Source organism: Cervus elaphus, chromosome 22 (assembly GCF_910594005.1).
Source record: "Cervus elaphus chromosome 22, mCerEla1.1, whole genome shotgun sequence".
Lineage (NCBI taxonomy): Eukaryota > Metazoa > Chordata > Mammalia > Artiodactyla > Cervidae > Cervus > Cervus elaphus.
In genome coordinates, this window is record NC_057836.1 from 32,286,913 (window position 1) to 32,305,529 (window position 18,617).

Consider the following 18,617-nt stretch of genomic DNA (forward strand, 5'->3'; position numbering starts at 1 on the left):
GGTTAAATCAATGAACAAGATGATTTCAGGTTGTGCTAAGTATTGCACAGACAATAAAACATTGTAATGTGATAAGAGAAAATCAGATGGGGAAAACACTACTTCAAACTGAGAGGTCAGAAAAGACAACTTAGAAGATATGGCATTAGAGATCTAGATATTATAGAGAACTTGGACATATGAGCAATGGGGCACAGACTGTTATTGAGAGAGAAGACAGCAAGTGCATCTTTCACACTCTGACATGAGTAAAGTGTGTTTGAAAAGAGGAAAGGCCAGTGTGACTAGAGTCTAGTAAATGAAGGGGCAAAAAAATGCAAGATACAGTCTTGCAAGGACTTCCTAGGTGGCTCAGTGGTAAATAATCTGCCTGCAATGAAGGAGACACAGGAGATGAGGGTTCGATCTGTCGGTCAAGAAGATTCCCAGGAATGGCAGCCCCCTGCAGTATTCTTGGCTAGAAAATTCCATGGACAGAGGAGTCTGGAAGACAACAGTCTGTGGGATCGCAGAGAGTTGGACACAGCTAAGCAACTAAGCACAAACAAGCACATAGTCTTGGAATCTCACTGGGGCTAGGGTCCAAAGTCCTGAGTTTTCATGACTTAATGTGAAGGCAGTGAAGAGTTAAACAGAGAAGAGATGCTATCTGTTAAATATCTCAGGAAAGAATTGGAGGGATGCAGAAAGGAAGAAGGAATCAATTCTGAAGCCAATTCAACAACCTCGATGACTTGGACTAGGCAATTTTTTGAGTTGAGGGAAATAACAGATTAAAAGTATGCTTTGGAATTAGATTAACAGACAGTACCTGTGTCAGACAGGGAGGAAAAAAATTGAAGATACTCCATAGTTTATGACTTGATCACCTGAACCAATGAGGACTCCATTTGCTGAGATGGAGCAGACTGAAGCATGAAAAGTTTATCAGTCACATTTACTTTGAGATATGTATTACCCATCTAAGCAGGAATGGCAAATAGACAAATGGATATATAAAGCTTTAACTCAGGGCTAAAGTATCATCAGAGTATAGATGATATTTAATCCCATGGGTCTAAATGAGATCACCTGGAAAGACCCTGATGCTGGGAAAGATTGAAGGCAGGAGGAGAAGGGGACGACAGAGGATGAGATGGTTGGATGGCATCACCGACTCAATGGACATGAATTTGAGTAAACTCCAGGAGTTGGTTATGGACAGTGAGACCTGGTGTGCTGCAGTTCATGAGGTCACAAAGAGTTGGACATAGCTGAGCGACTGAACTGAACTGAACTGATTACAAAAAAAAAGAGTGCCAAGCATCAAGCCTCAGGGAATCCTGATATTTAGAGAGTAAGAAATAAAAGAATCAGCAAAGGAAAAGAAAATTAGACAGTGAGTTAGAAAGAAACCTGGAGAGGACTGCATCATAGTATTAGAATAGAGATGGCCTCAGAGGGAGGAAGCTGAATATGGATGAGAACCCAAGTGAGGTTAAGACTTACAATTGATTCAGCAAGATGGAGCTCATTGGTAACTAGAACAAGAGAACTGTCACTGGTATGGTGAGGAGGGAAATCTACTTGGAATTATTTTTCCCATTTCTAGAATATTTCTGTTTAAAGAAACAGAATTGAGCAAGTAAATGTTCAGAACTCCCTTCCCCTTACAAACCCAGAGAAAAATTCTCAATATCAAGTGATCAATTTGTCATCCAAAGCAGTGTTCATTCACGCCAAAAGTGTCATGTAATTGTTACGCCGAGTTGTCTTTCATATTTTAGTCATGTATTTCTGACGTGGTCACCTGGATAAGTTATGACTGATACCCCAGAATATTAACAGTTGGAAATGGGGAGTTCTTTATTCCCATCAGCAATGTAATCAAGATGAGTTACTTCTGCAGATGGTCAAGTTTATCCGTTTTATGTTGATTCTTACTTGCCTCTATTTCAGGTGCTGACATTAACTGAGTGAATTCCCAAATACTGATGCGCTCTCTATTCATAGAATGCAGCTGAAAGTAAAGAATTCTTGACTTTGGGGGGCCCCATTCCAGACAGAAAAGACATTGAGTCTTTTTGACACTTGCTTGGTATCACCTCTATTCCTGTCACCTTCCTCTCATGCTGTCTTTATATACAAAACAACGACCATAAGTCACCTCCCTCTCTGCAGCCCACATGTTCCTCAAAGCTGTTCCAGTGAGCTGTGCATTCTTTTTGTGCCAAGTTTTCTGTCCCTTCCCACACTCCTGACATACTTCCTTTCTTCAGGATATATTTTTAAGACATTAGAGGGAACAATAAATACTAGGTGTTATGAAGTAAGTCTTTGGCCTTTGATAAAGATAACTTCAGGTTAAATTCTCCAGAAATAGTGACTCTTTTCTTTTAAAAAGGAACTTCAAAGAATATTCACTTTTTTAATTGACCAATTTGTGCTTCTAACTGCTGCATTCATTAAATTTAAAATACAGCCAGTTATCAGAAATTCAGATTTAAATATTCTTTATACAATAAATTTTCAACTTCTGCCAATTTCTCATAAAAGGAAACTAAGAGCAAAGAAGTTGATAGGTTTAAATGTTACACTAAAGAAATCTTTAGATTTAGAAATATCATAAGAATCAAGGGACTGTAGTTTTATTTTAATAATATTTTTAAGTAACTCAAATGCATACACATTTTCACTCAAAGTCAGACATATTTTAAAAATTTACTTGGAAATACTGTATAGGAGACAATAAAAATATTTAAAGCCAGCAATGCACATTTATGCTTAGAACATAAATTTGGGATAGCATTCCAAATTTATGTTCTAAGTATAAATATGCATTGTTGGCTTCAAATATTTTTATTATTTATATTCAATACTGTATTCAATAATGGGGCTTCCCTGGTGGCTCAGAGGTAAAGAATCCATCTGCCAATGTAGGAGACATGAATTCAATCCCTGGGTTGGGAAGATCCTCTGGAGAAGGAAATGGAAACCCACTCCAGTATTCTTGCCTGGGGAAATCCCATGGACAGAGGAGCCTGGCAGGCTACAGTCCGGAGGATTGTGAAACAGCTGGACATGACTTAGTGGCTAAACAACAACAACATACTCACAATGGTAGATCGTGTTAAAGCTGTTTTGCAGATATCTGGTGGCAAAACATGAGGTATGAGGAAGAAAACTAACTTATCCAAATTAATAATTTTGTTTTTAATACTAAACTAGAGAGGGAACATATATAACCTAAGTTACCTTACATGAAAGCCCCTTGAGGGCAGAGTCAATTTCGGTCTACATCATGCTATATATACATTCCCTGACTGAACAGCATGTCTATATAAACTCTTAATAAATTTATAAGGATAGTGATACTGTGTGAGTAGTAGACTGAGTCAAAATGAAGCAGGTCAGAGCACCCTCTATAAAGTTTTCCTACAACGCTTTTTCTGTATCCTCTGTTTATCTCCCCTGAACATCAGAGTTGCAGTGCCTTGCTTCACTGTAGAGGTGAGCAAATGTATCCTGAATAACTGAAAAGAGAATGTGTTTAAGGAAGCCTTTGCAGAATTCTATAGGTCATAGGGTATCTCTCATGCTTAGTTAAATTGGCCATTTAATTTTGCATGTGTTTTAATAAATTAGGTCACACCAAGAGGTGATGATATCTTGCCCAGTGCTGTAAAATGCCAGACATTAGGAACTCAGTAGCTGAGATCCTGAGGTTGTGTTTTGCTGGGTCTATTAATACTTCTGTTTCCTCACTGATTAAATAAAGGTAAGAATTCTTTCCATACAGATGCTACAAAGTGAAAGAAATCCCCAGTAGAACAGGGAAAAATAGAGTCTATTCTATTGATTATGTTTTTGTTCGTACCAGTGACCTTAAACTGTCCTTTACACCTTGAAAATTTTTCTCAACTTTAGACTAAATTCTTCTCATGGGCTGCTGAAACCAGGCCCACAGTGTCAGAAACCTTGTTTCCCTGGGTTTCAGCACAAACCTCTGATTCATGGTGGAAAACATAAAACTTTATTTCTGTTTTTACCAAGGTCTACTCTCTTTAAAATATGTTCTCACTGAGAAATAGTAGAAGCTAGTGGTTAAGAGCTCAGCCTTTGGACCCAGACTCACATCTTTGTCATTTTTCTGGATGTGTGCCCTTTGGTATGTCTCCAGACCTCTTTGAGCCTCATCCTTGAAATGAGTGGAAACTTACATCCACTACAAAGCTTTGGTGTCAGGATTAAATAAAATAATCTATGGAAAGCACTTAGTGTGTTTACTGGCAGGTGAATACTATTCAGTAACTAATAGCTGTTGGCGTTATTTTTTAAAATATGATTTATTTATTTATTTGGCTGTGCTGGCTCTTAGTTGTGGCATGTTGGGTCTTCGATCTTTATTGCAGCATGCAGGATCTTTTAGCTGTGGCATGCAAACTCTTAGTTGCTGCATCTGGGATATAATTCCCTGACCAGAGGTAGAACCTGGGCCCCCAGCATCGGGAGCATGGACTCTTAGCTACTGAACCACCAGGGAAGTCCCTGGTTGACCTTATTGTATATTTACTTGATAATATAAAATAGTCTTTTGAGCAATTTCAGCCACCAGAGTTAAGGAGAAAAACAACCGGTGAGGTCCCTTTGTTGATACTACCTGGTTCTCAGAAACTTTTAATAAGGTTTACCACAGAGAATCTCTCGGCCATGGTTTTAAGGACAGGAAGAGGGTAGGTTTCTATAAGAAGGAAAATAAATGATGGGACATACGATATCATTTATATGTGGAATCTAAAAAAAATGATACAAATAAACTTATTTACAAAACAGAAACAAATTCACAGACTTAGAAAATAAATGTATGCTTACCAAAAGAAAAAGTTAAAGGGATGGATAAATTGGGAGTTTGAGATTAACATATACACACTACTTACTATAGATAAAACAGATCATCAACAAGGACCTACTATATAGCACAGGGAAATCTACTCAGTATTCTATAATAACCTAAATGGGAAAAGAATTTGAAAAAGAATAGATACATGTATATTTATAACTGAATCACTTTGCTATACACCTGAAACTAGCACAACATTTTTTTTTAATTAATTAATTATTGACTCCACTGGGTCTTCGTTGTTGCACAAGGGGTTTCTCTATTTGTGGCAAAAAGGGGCTACTCTCTAGTTGCAGTACATGGGCTTCTCACTGCAGAGGCTTCTCTTATTGTGGAGCATGGGCTCTAGGGCACACAGGCTGTATGTTGTGGCATACAGACTTTGTAGCCTCAAGACATGTGGGATCTTCCGGGATCAGGGATGGAACCCATGTTCCCTGCTTTGGCAGGTGGATTCTTAACCACTGGACCACCAAAGAAACCCTCACATTGTTAATCAATTGTTCAGTTCAGTTCAATTCAGTCATTCAATCATGTCTGACTCTTTGTGATCCCATGGACTGCAGCACGCCAGGCTTACCTGTCTATCACCAACTCCTGGAGCTTGCTCAAACTCATGTCCATCAAGTTGGTGATGCCATCCAACCATCTCATCCTCTGTCGTCCCCTTCTCCTCTTGCCTTCAATCTTTTCCAGCATCAGGGTCTTTTCCAATGAGTCAGTTCTTTGCATCAGGTGGCCAAGGTATTGTAGCTTCATCTTCAGCCTCAGTCCTTCCAATGAATATTCGAGACTGATTTCCTTTAGGATGGACTGGTTGGATCTCCTTGCAGTCCAAGGGACTCTCAAGAATCGTCTCCAACACCATAGTTCAAAAGCATCAATTCTTTGGCACTCAGCTTTCTTTACAGTCCAACTCTCACATCCATACATGACCACTGGAAAAACCATAGCTATGACTAGATGGACCTTTGTTGGCAAAGTAATGTCTCTGTTCTTTAATATGCTGTCTAGGTTGTTCAAGCTTTTCTTCCAAGGAGCAAATGTCTTTTAATTTCATGGCTGCAGTCACCATCTTCAATTATACTCCAATATAAAATAAAAAATTAAAAAAAAATAATAAATGGTTATACACACACAGCAGTGACTATGCAACCACCATTCCTCCTTAGCCTGCAGTCCTTGATGAAAGCATGGTGATGTACTCAGGGAAGATGCTGTGCAGAGTGAGGTACAAAAGCTCGCAAGAGGCTCATGATCTAGTTTCAAGGTAGAGTGGGGAGGAAACGCAAAGTCACAGAGAAGATTCAAAATAAAAGAGGATGAACAACATGTGAAGGCCCATCCCCAGGGGCAGAACAAGACTAAAACGGGGCAGTGTGATCTAAACACATTATTGAAAAACTTTGCATGTATAGGAGGCAAAGAGGAAAAAAAAAAACTTTTTTGCAATCCTACTCTGCTTTCAGACCACATGCTCTAGGCTTTCTCCCCCTCAACTTTTGTTCAAAATTTTGGGCAGCTCCAGTAGCTTTCCTGTCCCCATTTAGTCATGAAAGTCCATTTCAATAATTAAAATAGTCCTTCCAGTGAACACTTCCATCTTTTATCCAGCTTAAATGTTCTTCTTCCCACTGTTCTTGTCCCAGGCAAGAAAAGCTGCAGTGGGGGACATGGTGGTGGGTTTCTTTCCCTCTCTTTTTTGAAATTTCTTCCCTACCACTTCTAGTTGTACTAAACTAGATGCAATGTTTGATTGCATTCAAAGTTGTACTAAAAAAGAGGTGAAGAGAGATTTTACTGGATGGATAGAATTGTAACTATTTCTTCAGACTGTTAAGTTACTGAACTATATATTGTACTTAAACAGTCTGGGCATTTTCTTCTGATGGATTTAAACATACACACACACACATCATTGTTTACTTTGCATTAGGGTGATTCAGGTACGTATACTTTGTAAAGTCTCCTGCTGCTCTTCAGGGCTGGGCCCATTCTTTTTTTTTTTTTTTTTGGCTGTGCTGGGTCTTTGTTGCGGAGCAGCCTCTCTCGAGAGTAGGAACCAGTCTCTATCTGCAGTGTGCGGGCCTTTCAGTGTGGTGACCTCTCTTGTGGAGCACAGACTCTAGGGCTCACAGGCTTCAGAGTTGCAGCACACGCACTCAATAGTTGTGGCTCCTGGACTCCAGAGCACAGGTTCAAGCAGTTGCGGTGCATAGGCTTAGTTGCTCTGCCAAATGTGGAAACATCTCGGACCAGGAATCAAACCTAAGTTTCCTGCACTGGCAGGCAGATTCTTTACCACTGAGCTGCAGGCAAGTGCCTAGGTCCATTCTTTCTTTAAAATTAATTTTAGTTTTTTTAATCTGATTTTTCTGCACTTCCCTAGTGGCTCAGACAGTAAAGTGTCTGCCTACAATGCGGAAAACCAGGGTTCAGTCCCTGTGTTGGGAAGATCTCCTGGAGAAGGAAATGGCAACCCACTCCAGTACTCTTGCCTGGAAAATCCCATAGCCGGAGGAGCCTGGTAGGCTACAGTCCATGGGGTCACGGAGAGTCCGACATGACTGAGCGACCTCACTTTCACTTTCACTACTGAAAGTCCTATCCTTTTTAAACTAGGATGTTTCATGGCATTTTCTCTCTTTATGGCTTTTAACTGTGTAACTCTGATTTTAAAGACTGATGCAGCTTTCCCTGAAAGGGTTTAGTTTTAAAATACTAATATGAAGTAGCTATTCTAGGCAGGCAACAAAAAAGTACAGTTTTGTATCAGCAACTGTAATGTGTGCTTTGCCAGTTCAGGCTTGGAGGAGGATTATCTTATTTTGAGAATGGAAATGCCTCACTTTACAGTGGGCATAATTTTTTATTTCCCAGCAAATATTTAGAAATGCAGCTGTTTGCAAAGAATCTATTTTTTCACTAAACATTTTTCTAATTCTTGAAAAAGAATTACTGAGAATTGCCTGACTATATAGTAGTAATCATAGGCCACCCACGCATAGTTTTTACAAGGCCAAATTTGCAAAAGCATGCTATTGCCCGAGGTTATCAAAAGAAAAATAAGTGACCATTTACTGAGCTATAATGATGAAAAATAAAAGTGGTCAGTCATGTGGGATTTCATTAGAATAACTACACTTAGTTATGACTCATGATCACTTTACCAAAATATTTAACAAAATTTTCAGTGCTGTAAATTAAGATGTAGATGGCTCAGTGGAAAAAAAAATGCAGATGGCTGAAAACAAGCCAGCTCTGCCTTAAATATAACCCTATATGGTATAGGCAGAGAGTGTTAGCCCTGTCCACGGAAATGCAGTGAAGCTCAACAATAAATCTGACAAATATTGCATGTCTTTGTAGATGCAAATTGATGATTGAACATCAAAACAATGAAGCCATTTCATTTGTTGAGGTGCAAATTAGTAGTCAGGAGGCAGATACTAGCAAGGGAGAAGACAATAGAACTGGAGTCCATGATAGAAACTTACATTGTTGCGACCTACTCAAGAGCCTATATTTCAAAAAAGAGAAATACCACAGGAAAAAACAGAAGACATTCTAGGGATTACATTCTCTCTGATTGCTCTCTGTGGAAAGCATTTTTTTAAAAACTCCTGTCTGCATTGCATGAATTGAAACTATGTGACAGCTTTTCATTTTCAATGATCCCAAAGAACTAAAAAAAAGAAAAGTTAATGAAAAAGATACAGTGATAATACTGTGCAAGCACTTGTACTGAACTTTTCACAATGAATGAGACTTATATATTAGCTCTGATAATTGCCACAAGAGCAGCTCCCTGTTTTGGAACTAAGTTTTAAAAGTTGTGATACCCCCATGAAGTGTTTCCATTACAAGGATGCAGACAGTAGGAGTGCTTTGGAAGCTTTAGAGGGATGCGCTAAAAATTCCACCTGAAACTTAGAAAACTTGTAGTCTAATCTCATTACAACAGAATTGGTTTTTTAGTAAGTTACATAAAGTAAAACATGAAGATATGGAAAAAAGGAAAAATATATCAGACCCATCTAGGAAAAAAAATCGACTAACCCTATTCCAACAGGAAGAGGCTGAGCATTACCAGAAAAACAACTATAAAGACACCGTAAATCAAACAGCATAGAGTTTAGAACATCAAAAACTCAGAAATTTTCATCTATTATTAATTATGATAAAAAATTCTATCTCAGAATATTTTACACAGCAACTGTTGCCAAGAAAATCTACATCTTCCTGAGCTGAGGAAAGTTAGAAATAAGAACTAAGGCTCTAAACTTCCAATGAAATTGGATGGCCATTAATAAAATATTTCAATGTCTTTGTACATTTTTCTTTCAATTAAAAAGCCATATTTTAAAAAGAAGACAATTTATTATTTCAATGGCATTTAAATATTTAATAAAACTGCAATTAGAATAGCCACATATAATGTATGAATTTAGTGTTTCTTAAAAAACTATTTTTTGCTGTTAAATTATATTTTTCCACCCATATGTAAGCATACCTATGATAGTAATTCTTCAAAAACTTTAGAAAAAATTAATATGTTTTATCCTGACTTGAAGATGAAAGACTTTATTAACCACTCATTAACCTTTTTATTAACCTTTTGAGTGAGCTTCTTGTTAGTCAACATAGGCAATAACAGAGTAGATTTCTTTATGCTACCTCCAATGGTCTTGGGAAAGCTAATTAGTAGATAGACGGCAACACAACTAGACTTAACATCAGTATCCATTCCATAAAAACAGACTTCTATCCACTAAATATCTGTAGTCTGGTTAATATCATAACCTCGTCTTTCTTGTATCTATATTTTGAACTGAGTTTTTCTAGTGATGGAATGATGTGGGAATATGGATCAGGGCTAATCTCAAAAATCCAGGAAGATCCTTCAACCTTTGCTTTGGTTACAAGGAAAGTTGATTTTTTTCCCCCACTGATTTGTTTATTCATCTTTAAAAAGACAGATTCACACTGCTATATGTCAGGCTATATGTCAGTAGTGACACAAATTTAAGGAGTTGAAGATTTTTCTTAAACTTTTGTGGCATTTTAAAAAGAATTTATTAATTTTTAAAAATTAATCTTTATAATCATACTATAAGTTAATATAGTTAATCCTACTTTTCCAAAAAAGAAAAGGATAAAGTAGTGGGATCCAGGGAACAACAGTAATTTTCACAACTGAATTCAGCTCTAAATAGGCCACTTATTTGTTGCTTCTGATGATCCTTCATGGAACCAAACAATGAACCCTGGGAGACAAAAGCAATGTGTCTAGGGAATAGCGAAGCAAATGAATGGATGGGGTCCCTTAATGACTGGCCTAAATGTGTAGATCTCCAAAAGGACATCTCCATATGCATCTCCTAGAAATACTTGAAACTTGACAAATCCAGTGCTATGAGATGCAAGAAACATTTACCAAAGACCTAGGAGAACTGACAGAGATGAACAATACCCTAGAAGGAATCAATAGCAGAATAAGTGAGGCAGAGGAATGGATAAGAGTTGAATTTTTTTTATGTGATGTGGATTTGAGATCAGAAGAAGATTTTATACACACACACACACACACACACATATATATACACACATATACATACAGTGTATGTGTATTTTCTTTTTCCTGCCGGAGTATAGTTCTGTTACAACTTAAGTATTTTTGCCATGAATTCAATAAATGCAATTCTTCTGAAAACAAAATCACAGTACCAGGGATTCTAGATACAGAAGCTCATGAATGGTTGCTAACTGAGGGATAAAATCTTAGTACCCTACCATAGCATAGTTGACCAGGAGTCCTGTGAAATTAGAGCTAGTGTGGACTATCCACACTGGACTGGGAAAAATCACTAAACTTTCTGAGTCCTTAATTTCCTCAACTGTAATTAATAATATTCATAACTACTTAGCTCAAATTCTCAGTCTCCATGACTTACATGTGAAACTGGGATAACAGGATTTACTTCATAGGGTTGTTGAAAGAATTGATAAACAGTGTCTAATATAGTGTAGGAAAGTATTAGACATTTAATAAATTGTAATTTTATTAAAGTTCCTACAGATAGTTTAAAAGTACTTAAATTGTTAACACCACAGTTGTAATATATATTTCCCGTATTTGGCAAGATCACTACACTTTTTCAAAGAGCTGTCTGCAAATTTTATCATGGGATAAATGATAAATAAGGAAAATAAGATGCCAGAGAGAATTATTGTCTTCCTAATAAATTAACAGAATTAAACTTAAACTCAACTTTTACAAAGCAAAAAATAATTGTGGAACAGAGGTAGAAACTGTTTAACTATTTAATAATAACATGGAAACTAATAATAACAGAGAATATTCATTTAACTGTGTATTCTTATTAATCCTAATAAATATACATTCAGTGCTAAACAATGTATTATACATATTGTGGAAATTATAACAAAAAGTAGGCAAATCTATTCTACTGTTACTTAGATTAGTTACTATGTAAACTGCTCAACAGCAAGTTTGATATTACTGGAGAAATGTGAAACAAACATGATATGAAATAATTCATTAATGAAAGGGAGAAATAAGGACAATAGTAAAAAAGTACAAATAAAGAAAAGATGTTCTGGAAACACTATTTTCAGTTATGCCACCTTTTAATATTCAAATTTCATAAAAATAGAGGGACATATACAGATATGTATAGGATTCAAATGATCTCAATGGATGCAATAAAAATGAACACAATAAAGAGATGCTTTTGTAAAAACTGTGCTTGTATAAATAGTGTTTTATCCTAGTGGTTGATGAGAGTACTGTGTGTGTGCATGTGGGGGGCTCTGTATTCTGCAATTAGACTAGCCATATACAGTGGGAATAATTAGAATTATTGTATATATATTGTATATATTATATATATTATATTATATATAGTATATAATATATTGTCTACATTATACAATTATATATAATTATATATTGCATGAAGTTCTAATATTAATTATATACAATATTAAAATAATAATGTGTGGGTGAAAGAAATTTTAAATTTATCTCAGTACGATTTACAGAAAATAATTTAGCCTGTGTGGTGAAATTTCTTTCTTTCAAGTATTGTCACAACTCAGTGCTAGCAGTGGATAGAATCTCTTAAAAGTTGGTTTAATGTGACCCTTAAGGTGGAAGAAATTACTCTCACAAACTGGTTTTAGGTATTAACTAACTCAAATGTGATGAGCAGCCACCTCCAACCCTGGCAATGCACTGTCTGAGGAATTTCAACTTTTTACATGATTTTCTGAGTGATGATATACTCTCATATAAATGATAATATGCCTTTTCACATGTAACACACCAAACAATGTTTAGAGTATAGGTATGTCCGTTACCTTACTTAACCCTTGCAACAGTCCTTTGAGGTGTGTAAGGAGCATATCATCAGGTCCTCACCAGCAGGTTAGGAAACTATGTGTTCACAGGTGGAGAGAAGTGCCGAGAATGAGAGACACAGAATTTTAGTGCTGATTCCACTTCTGGGCAACTCCTAATTTTATATACAGACATTTGCCAAACTTGCTTTAATCTCAGCATTTTTAGTTGCCTTAGATGTAGATTTCCACTCCTGTAAATTGGTGTGATTCAGTTTAATAAATGACTAAAAAGATAAGATTTGCAATTTATTCCTTTGGCTTATGATTTGTCTTAGATAATATACTGAATAAATACTCTGAGTGGCTATTAAGGTAAAATTTCAAAATTAAACACTTTGCTTCATTTTATTTTTCACTGTATTCACTCCTCAGTCATCAAATGACCAAATTCTTTCTTTTGTAGTTAGAACATCTATTTCACGCTATTGTTAACACACATATCTCTCTGTGGACATGACCTCTTCCTTCAGGGCAGGGTTTATAGTTAAGCCTCATTGTAGGTGCAATTCGTGCATATTAAACAAATGTATGTTTAATAACATGACAGTACCTAGTGCTGAGTACATGATGCGAAATGCCAGGCTGGATGAAGCACAAGCTGGAATCAAGATTGCCAGGAGAAATAGCAATAACCTCAGGTACTCAGATGACATCACCCTAATGGCAGAAAGTGAAGAGGAACTAAAGAGCCTCTTGATGAAAGTGAAAGAGGAGAGTGATAAAGTTGGCTTAAAGCTCAACATTCAGAAAACTAAGATCATGGAATGTGGTTCCATCACTTCATGGCAAATAGATGGGAAGATAATGGAAGCAGTGAGAAACTTTATTTTGGGGGGCTCCAAAATCACTGCAGATGGTGACTGCTGCCATGGAATTAAAAAACACTTGCTCCTTTGAAGAAAAGCTATGACCAACCTAGACAGCATATTAAAAAGCAGAGACATTACTTTGCCAATAAAGGTCCATCTAGTCAAAGCTATAGTTTTTCCAGTAGTCATGTATGGATATGACAGTTGGACTATAAAGAAAGCTGAATGCAGAAGAATTGATGCTTTTGAACTGATGCTTTTGGTGTTGCAGAAGACTCTTGAGAGTCCCTTGGACTTCAAGGAGATCAAACCAGTCAAGCCTAAAAGAAATCAGTCCTGAATATTCATTGGAAGGACTGATGCTGATGCTGAAACGCCATCTGATGCAAAGAACTGACTCATTTGAAAAGACTCTGATGTTGGGAAAGATGGAAGACAGGAGGAGAAGGGGACAACAGATGATGAGATGGTTGGATTGCAACACCGACTGGATTGACATGACTTTGAGCAAGGTCCAGGAATTGGTGACGGACAGGTAAGCCTGGGTGCTGCAGTCCATGGGATCGCAAAGAGTCAGACACAACTGACTAACTGGGCTGAACTGAACTGAACCTGGTGCTTACTATGAGCCAGGCACTTCTTAGACTTCTAAGTATACACTTCTAAGTATATTATATTACCTTATCACCAAACAATGGTAAAATCCATTTATAGCTAAGGGAACCAAGACATGAAAAGACTATATAATCCTTGCTCAAAGTTAGTTATAGACAAAGCTGTAAAACAAACCTAAGTGGTCTGACTCTAGATCCCGTGTCCTTCTATGGATGAATCAAGGGTAATAATCAGAACAGCTAAAGCTTTTCCAATCCACTAAACTAGGTATTCCTAAGCATTTGATATATATTAACTCATTTTCTCTAAATATTTCAAGATTGTAAGTACTACTCTCTTCTGTTACATACATGAGTAAATTAAGGAAATGACAGGTAAGAAATTTACGTAAGGTCATACAGCTAACGAATGCAGAAGCTAGGATTCTAATCCAGGCCATCTGGGTGTGGCATCCACATCATGAACAGCCAGACCAAGAAGAAACTGAATTTCTTTCACTTTCTCATGTTAAGTAAATTCAAAAAAGAATGATAAATCAGGATGGCAATTTATTAAATGTGAACTGTGATCTTGACGTTCCCTTGTGAGTGAGTCAGCACAAATTCTTCCTTGCGTGAAAATCTGGAAAACCAAATTCGGATAATAAAATGGCTTCCCTGGTGAACACAGAACAAGAGGGAAATGGGACTGAGTATCTAGATGGTGCCTGATCTGCTGTAGCCACGGTGGGGAATCTGCTGAACAGACCAGCCTTAGGTTGTGGGTTAGTGTCCTAACTTCCCTGGATAACAGGTCTGTCTCACCTCTATTAGCGTAATAGAACTTAAATTTTTAAAATGTTATTTGTTTTATTGAAAGTCTAGGAAAGCTATTTCAGCTTCAGAACCAGTATTTGGTATTATCTCTTTTTTTAAAGATTTTTTTTGAAATGTACAATTTTTTTAAAGTCTTTATTGAATTTGTTACAACGTTGTTTATTTTTGTTTGTTTGTTTGTTTTGTATTTTTTTGGCCACAAGGCATATGGGATCTTAGTTTCCTGACCAGGGGTTGAACCCACATTTCCTGTGCTTTAAGGCAAAATCCTAACCACTGTACCATCAGGGAAGTCCCTTGGAATTCTCTTATACATTTTAAAGTTTGAGGTAATATTTCAAAATCTCTTATCAGCTTTCTTCCCCGTGTTAGCAATAAGGTTTCAGGGTTTCTTGATCAGTTGTTGTTGCCGTTGTCCCGTCGCTAAGCTGTGTCCAACTCTTTGTGACCCCATAAACCGCAGCACTCGAGGCTTCCCTGTCCTTCACTATCTCCTGGAGTCTGCTCAAACTCAGGCCCATTCTTCAACAGTAATTGATCTCAAGCACTCGGAACTGAAAGTGTTTATTTACCAGCTTGTCTTTGGTATCTTTGTTTACTGGACACATTATAATATTTATGGTAACTTTATGCCAGAATTTCCTAGCAAAGCAGCAAAAAATTTCAGTCTTTTTTCTAATGTGTTCACATGATTCGCACCACTCCGTTAACTAGACTAGCAAACATCCAAGGATCTAGTTATTACTTCTGTTTAATATTTATCTTTTTCTTATGGAGTTAGTACCCTGGAAATGTTTTGAAACTTTTGTGTTAAAATTTGACCCTTCATTTTTTAATTAACCCTTCATTTTTAATTAACTTCAAGAGAAATTTCTTTTGATTTTAATACCCATCTCTATCCATTTTATGTCATAGGCTGTTAATTTTTTCTGAACTTTCTCTCAACTCAGAAACACATTATATATACAACAAATCAGGAGTCTATACTTCTCATGTATCTTACTGAAATGTTGCAAGATGTCTTTTTAAATTAAACAACAGTTAAAACATTGTATTCATCCTTTAGCAACTATTAAAATAAACACTTCACAAATTACTTAGTATTTGGAATTCTCTTTCAGATCTTCTGTATATTTTAGAGCTCCTAAAATGCCATTTTACCCATTGTGGCAAAGCTTGAATGGCCTTATGGGCAGACTCTATTTTTGGTTAAGAATGTAAGAAAAGTTCAAATTTGGCATGTGTGTTTAAAATTATTACACTATGAGAGAACCCAAAAGAAAATATAATTGCTACAAAGTACCACAGTGATCAATGTCTTCAAGCATTGTTGAGGAATCATTTTCTCCAATGAGATTAATTTGCTTGCAAATTCTGCAACATCTTCATCCACAGTACTGGATGAATGGTGCTGTCTGTGTGGTCTGGAGTATTCCTTGACCATTCTACATCAGGATGGCTAGCAGGGACTTGTTTATACATGGAAGTGTCTGGGAACCATACAAATATAATCTACCATCACCAACTCAACTTTCTCTTAGTCAGAGCACCCAAATTTCTGAAGCCACTCCAGTCACTCAAGTTGCTCAGTCATGTCCAACTTTTCTGTGACACCATGGATTATACAGTCCATGGAATTCGCCAGTGGAATTCTGGAGTGGGTAGCCTTACCCTTCTCCAGGGGGTCTTCCCAACCCAGGGATCAAACTGAGGTCTTCCACTTTGCAAGCAGATTCTTTACCAGCTGAGCCACAAAGAAAGCCTGGTATATATATATATTCCAACCACATATATATATATACACATATGGTTTATTTCAACCATATATATACATATGGTTTATTCCAACCATATGAAGGATCTGATTGGAATAAATATGTGTGTGTGTGTGTGTGTGTGTGTGTGTGTGTGTGTATGTGTGTGTGTGAAGGATCTGGTTGAAATAAAAAAAAGAGCAATCTTAACCAATTGCTGCTAAGAAAACTAAATCATAATTTTCTAAATTCTACATAGGATGAAGTGATCCATTTCTAGGTCCCTCTCAAGGCTCTGAAGTATCCAATGCTGATGTGAGGTCTTAAAGCTGAAACTTCATTAGTTTCATAGTAATTCTGCATCCATATTTCTTATTAGGTGAACTTTTCTCTCTCTCATACTGCTTTGTTATGTTCCCTTATGTACCTTCTAAATTGAGTAATAATTTTAAGCATCCTTTATTTATTTATCTGTGCTTAGACATATACTTAAACATCCTGTGTTCTGTTTTCACCTTAGAATGCCTAACAGATTATTTTAATGATTGATGTGTAGGTAGATAGATAATTGAAACTGGGATACTTCATATTCTCCCTGCTTGCTCTGCAAGTTTATAAATGCATTCTTTGGGTGGCCTTAGCCTTCATGGTGGAGAAAGGATATTAGAAGGTCATTAAGACCCTCCTATAAAGGCGTGTCTGTGGTTTCCTGTCTTTAGACACGTAAGACTTGGAGGCAAAGAAATGTGGACTTGGAGAAGTCTGGGGCCAGCTTCCTTCCTGCGGGCTCAAGATCAACCATCCCACATAGGAAAAAAAAAAAAAAAAAAAGAAGGTCATTAAGTTGTCTAACGTAACATCTTATGGTTGGTGGCAGGACAATACAGTACCAGATGCAAATTTGTCCTCACTGATCATTTGGTGCTGAGAATATAAGATGCCAAGGGACTGTTTCATGCATTACAGGTTGTTATTATGATGAGAGTTGGACCAATCAACAGGGAGTAGACTGGCAGAGCCATCATAGTCTAGAATGTGATCTATTGCAAAGAGAGCCCATTGCAAGTTCTGTCTTCAAAACTTACAGCTGCAGGAGATGTTCATGCTTCGATGATATCTGGCAGTCAATAGTTTACCTTAAAAATTTATAAACTGTATTGATCTTTGTTGTCACTGTATTTATCCTATTAACCGGAGAGGACCGAAATCAATGGAGGGTGTCCTAGACCTGGAATGCATACCCTATTACAGGACTCATCACACTTCTCTGCACCTCAAACTGAGCTATGAACTCCCTATTTAGGAACTATGTCTTATTGATTTTTTAATTCTCCCCCACCCCCCCCCACCTCTTCATTCTACACTATCCCAATGCTTAAAATTTTGGCTTATACACTTGATCCACCTCAAAATGTGTATTTAATGAGTGAATGAATGAATGAATACCTTAGTTCTTCATAATACAATTTTTACCTATGATTAATCTCATCCATCCTGTGCTTATCATTTAGTTAGGAAATTATATTGGAAAATTATATTCTTAAAATGAAAAATTGTTATCAGTTTATATATAAAGAAGTTTTACGACCCCTTTTGCCTCATTCCATTTATCATTCCTATAAATTAAGTAGGAAAGAGAAAGGGAAATTGCACTGAAACAATGAGTCAGATACTAGCTGCTGCTTCTGAAGTAGGGAAATGGTGGTACTATTTTTTTTAAGATCAGTTATATTTATATTTTTTGACTGCACCCTGCAACATGTGGGAAGTCATTCCCAGACCAGCGATCAAGTTCACACCCCTTGCTTTGGAAGAAAGTGAAGTCTCTCAGTCATGTTCAACTTTTTGGGACCCCATGGACTGTAGCGTACCAGGCTTCTCCATCCATCCATGGGATTTTCCAGGCAAGAGTGCTGGAGTTGGGTGTCTTAACAACTGGACCACTGGAGAAGTCCAGGTACTGACTGTTATTATCTGAGAGTATTTTGCTCTTCAGAGGTTTTGTGAGTTGAAGCTAACCTATTTACTTTCTTCACTTCTTTCTTCCAGTGCCATGGGTGCACGAAGTGGATGACCTATCAGAAGGTATCATCTGTAACTGTGAAACAGATCCAGTTGTTCAAGGGACCAAGACTGAAACAAGCCAAAAGTATCCAAACCAATGGAGTCTACCAGGCAAAAATTCATAACCAAAATGCTATCTGAGGGCCTAAAATAAGTGTAATCTCTATTTACTTATCTCTAACCCACTGAGGTTCCATGAAGGCAGGGACTTCTTTGTTCTGTTCCATGTTGTAGAGTTGTAGGTGAACGTAATCAT

General features: G+C 37.0%; 1 non-coding gene across 1 annotated transcript; it reads left to right on the plus strand.

Annotated features, from left to right (window-relative positions):
• The first annotated feature begins 16,977 nt into the window (after nucleotides 1-16,977).
• On the plus strand, nucleotides 16,978-17,108 carry LOC122680910. The gene has a single exon (XR_006336825.1). It is a non-coding gene; the product is annotated as a small nucleolar RNA SNORA38 (small nucleolar RNA).
• The last annotated feature ends 1,509 nt before the right edge of the window (nucleotides 17,109-18,617 follow it).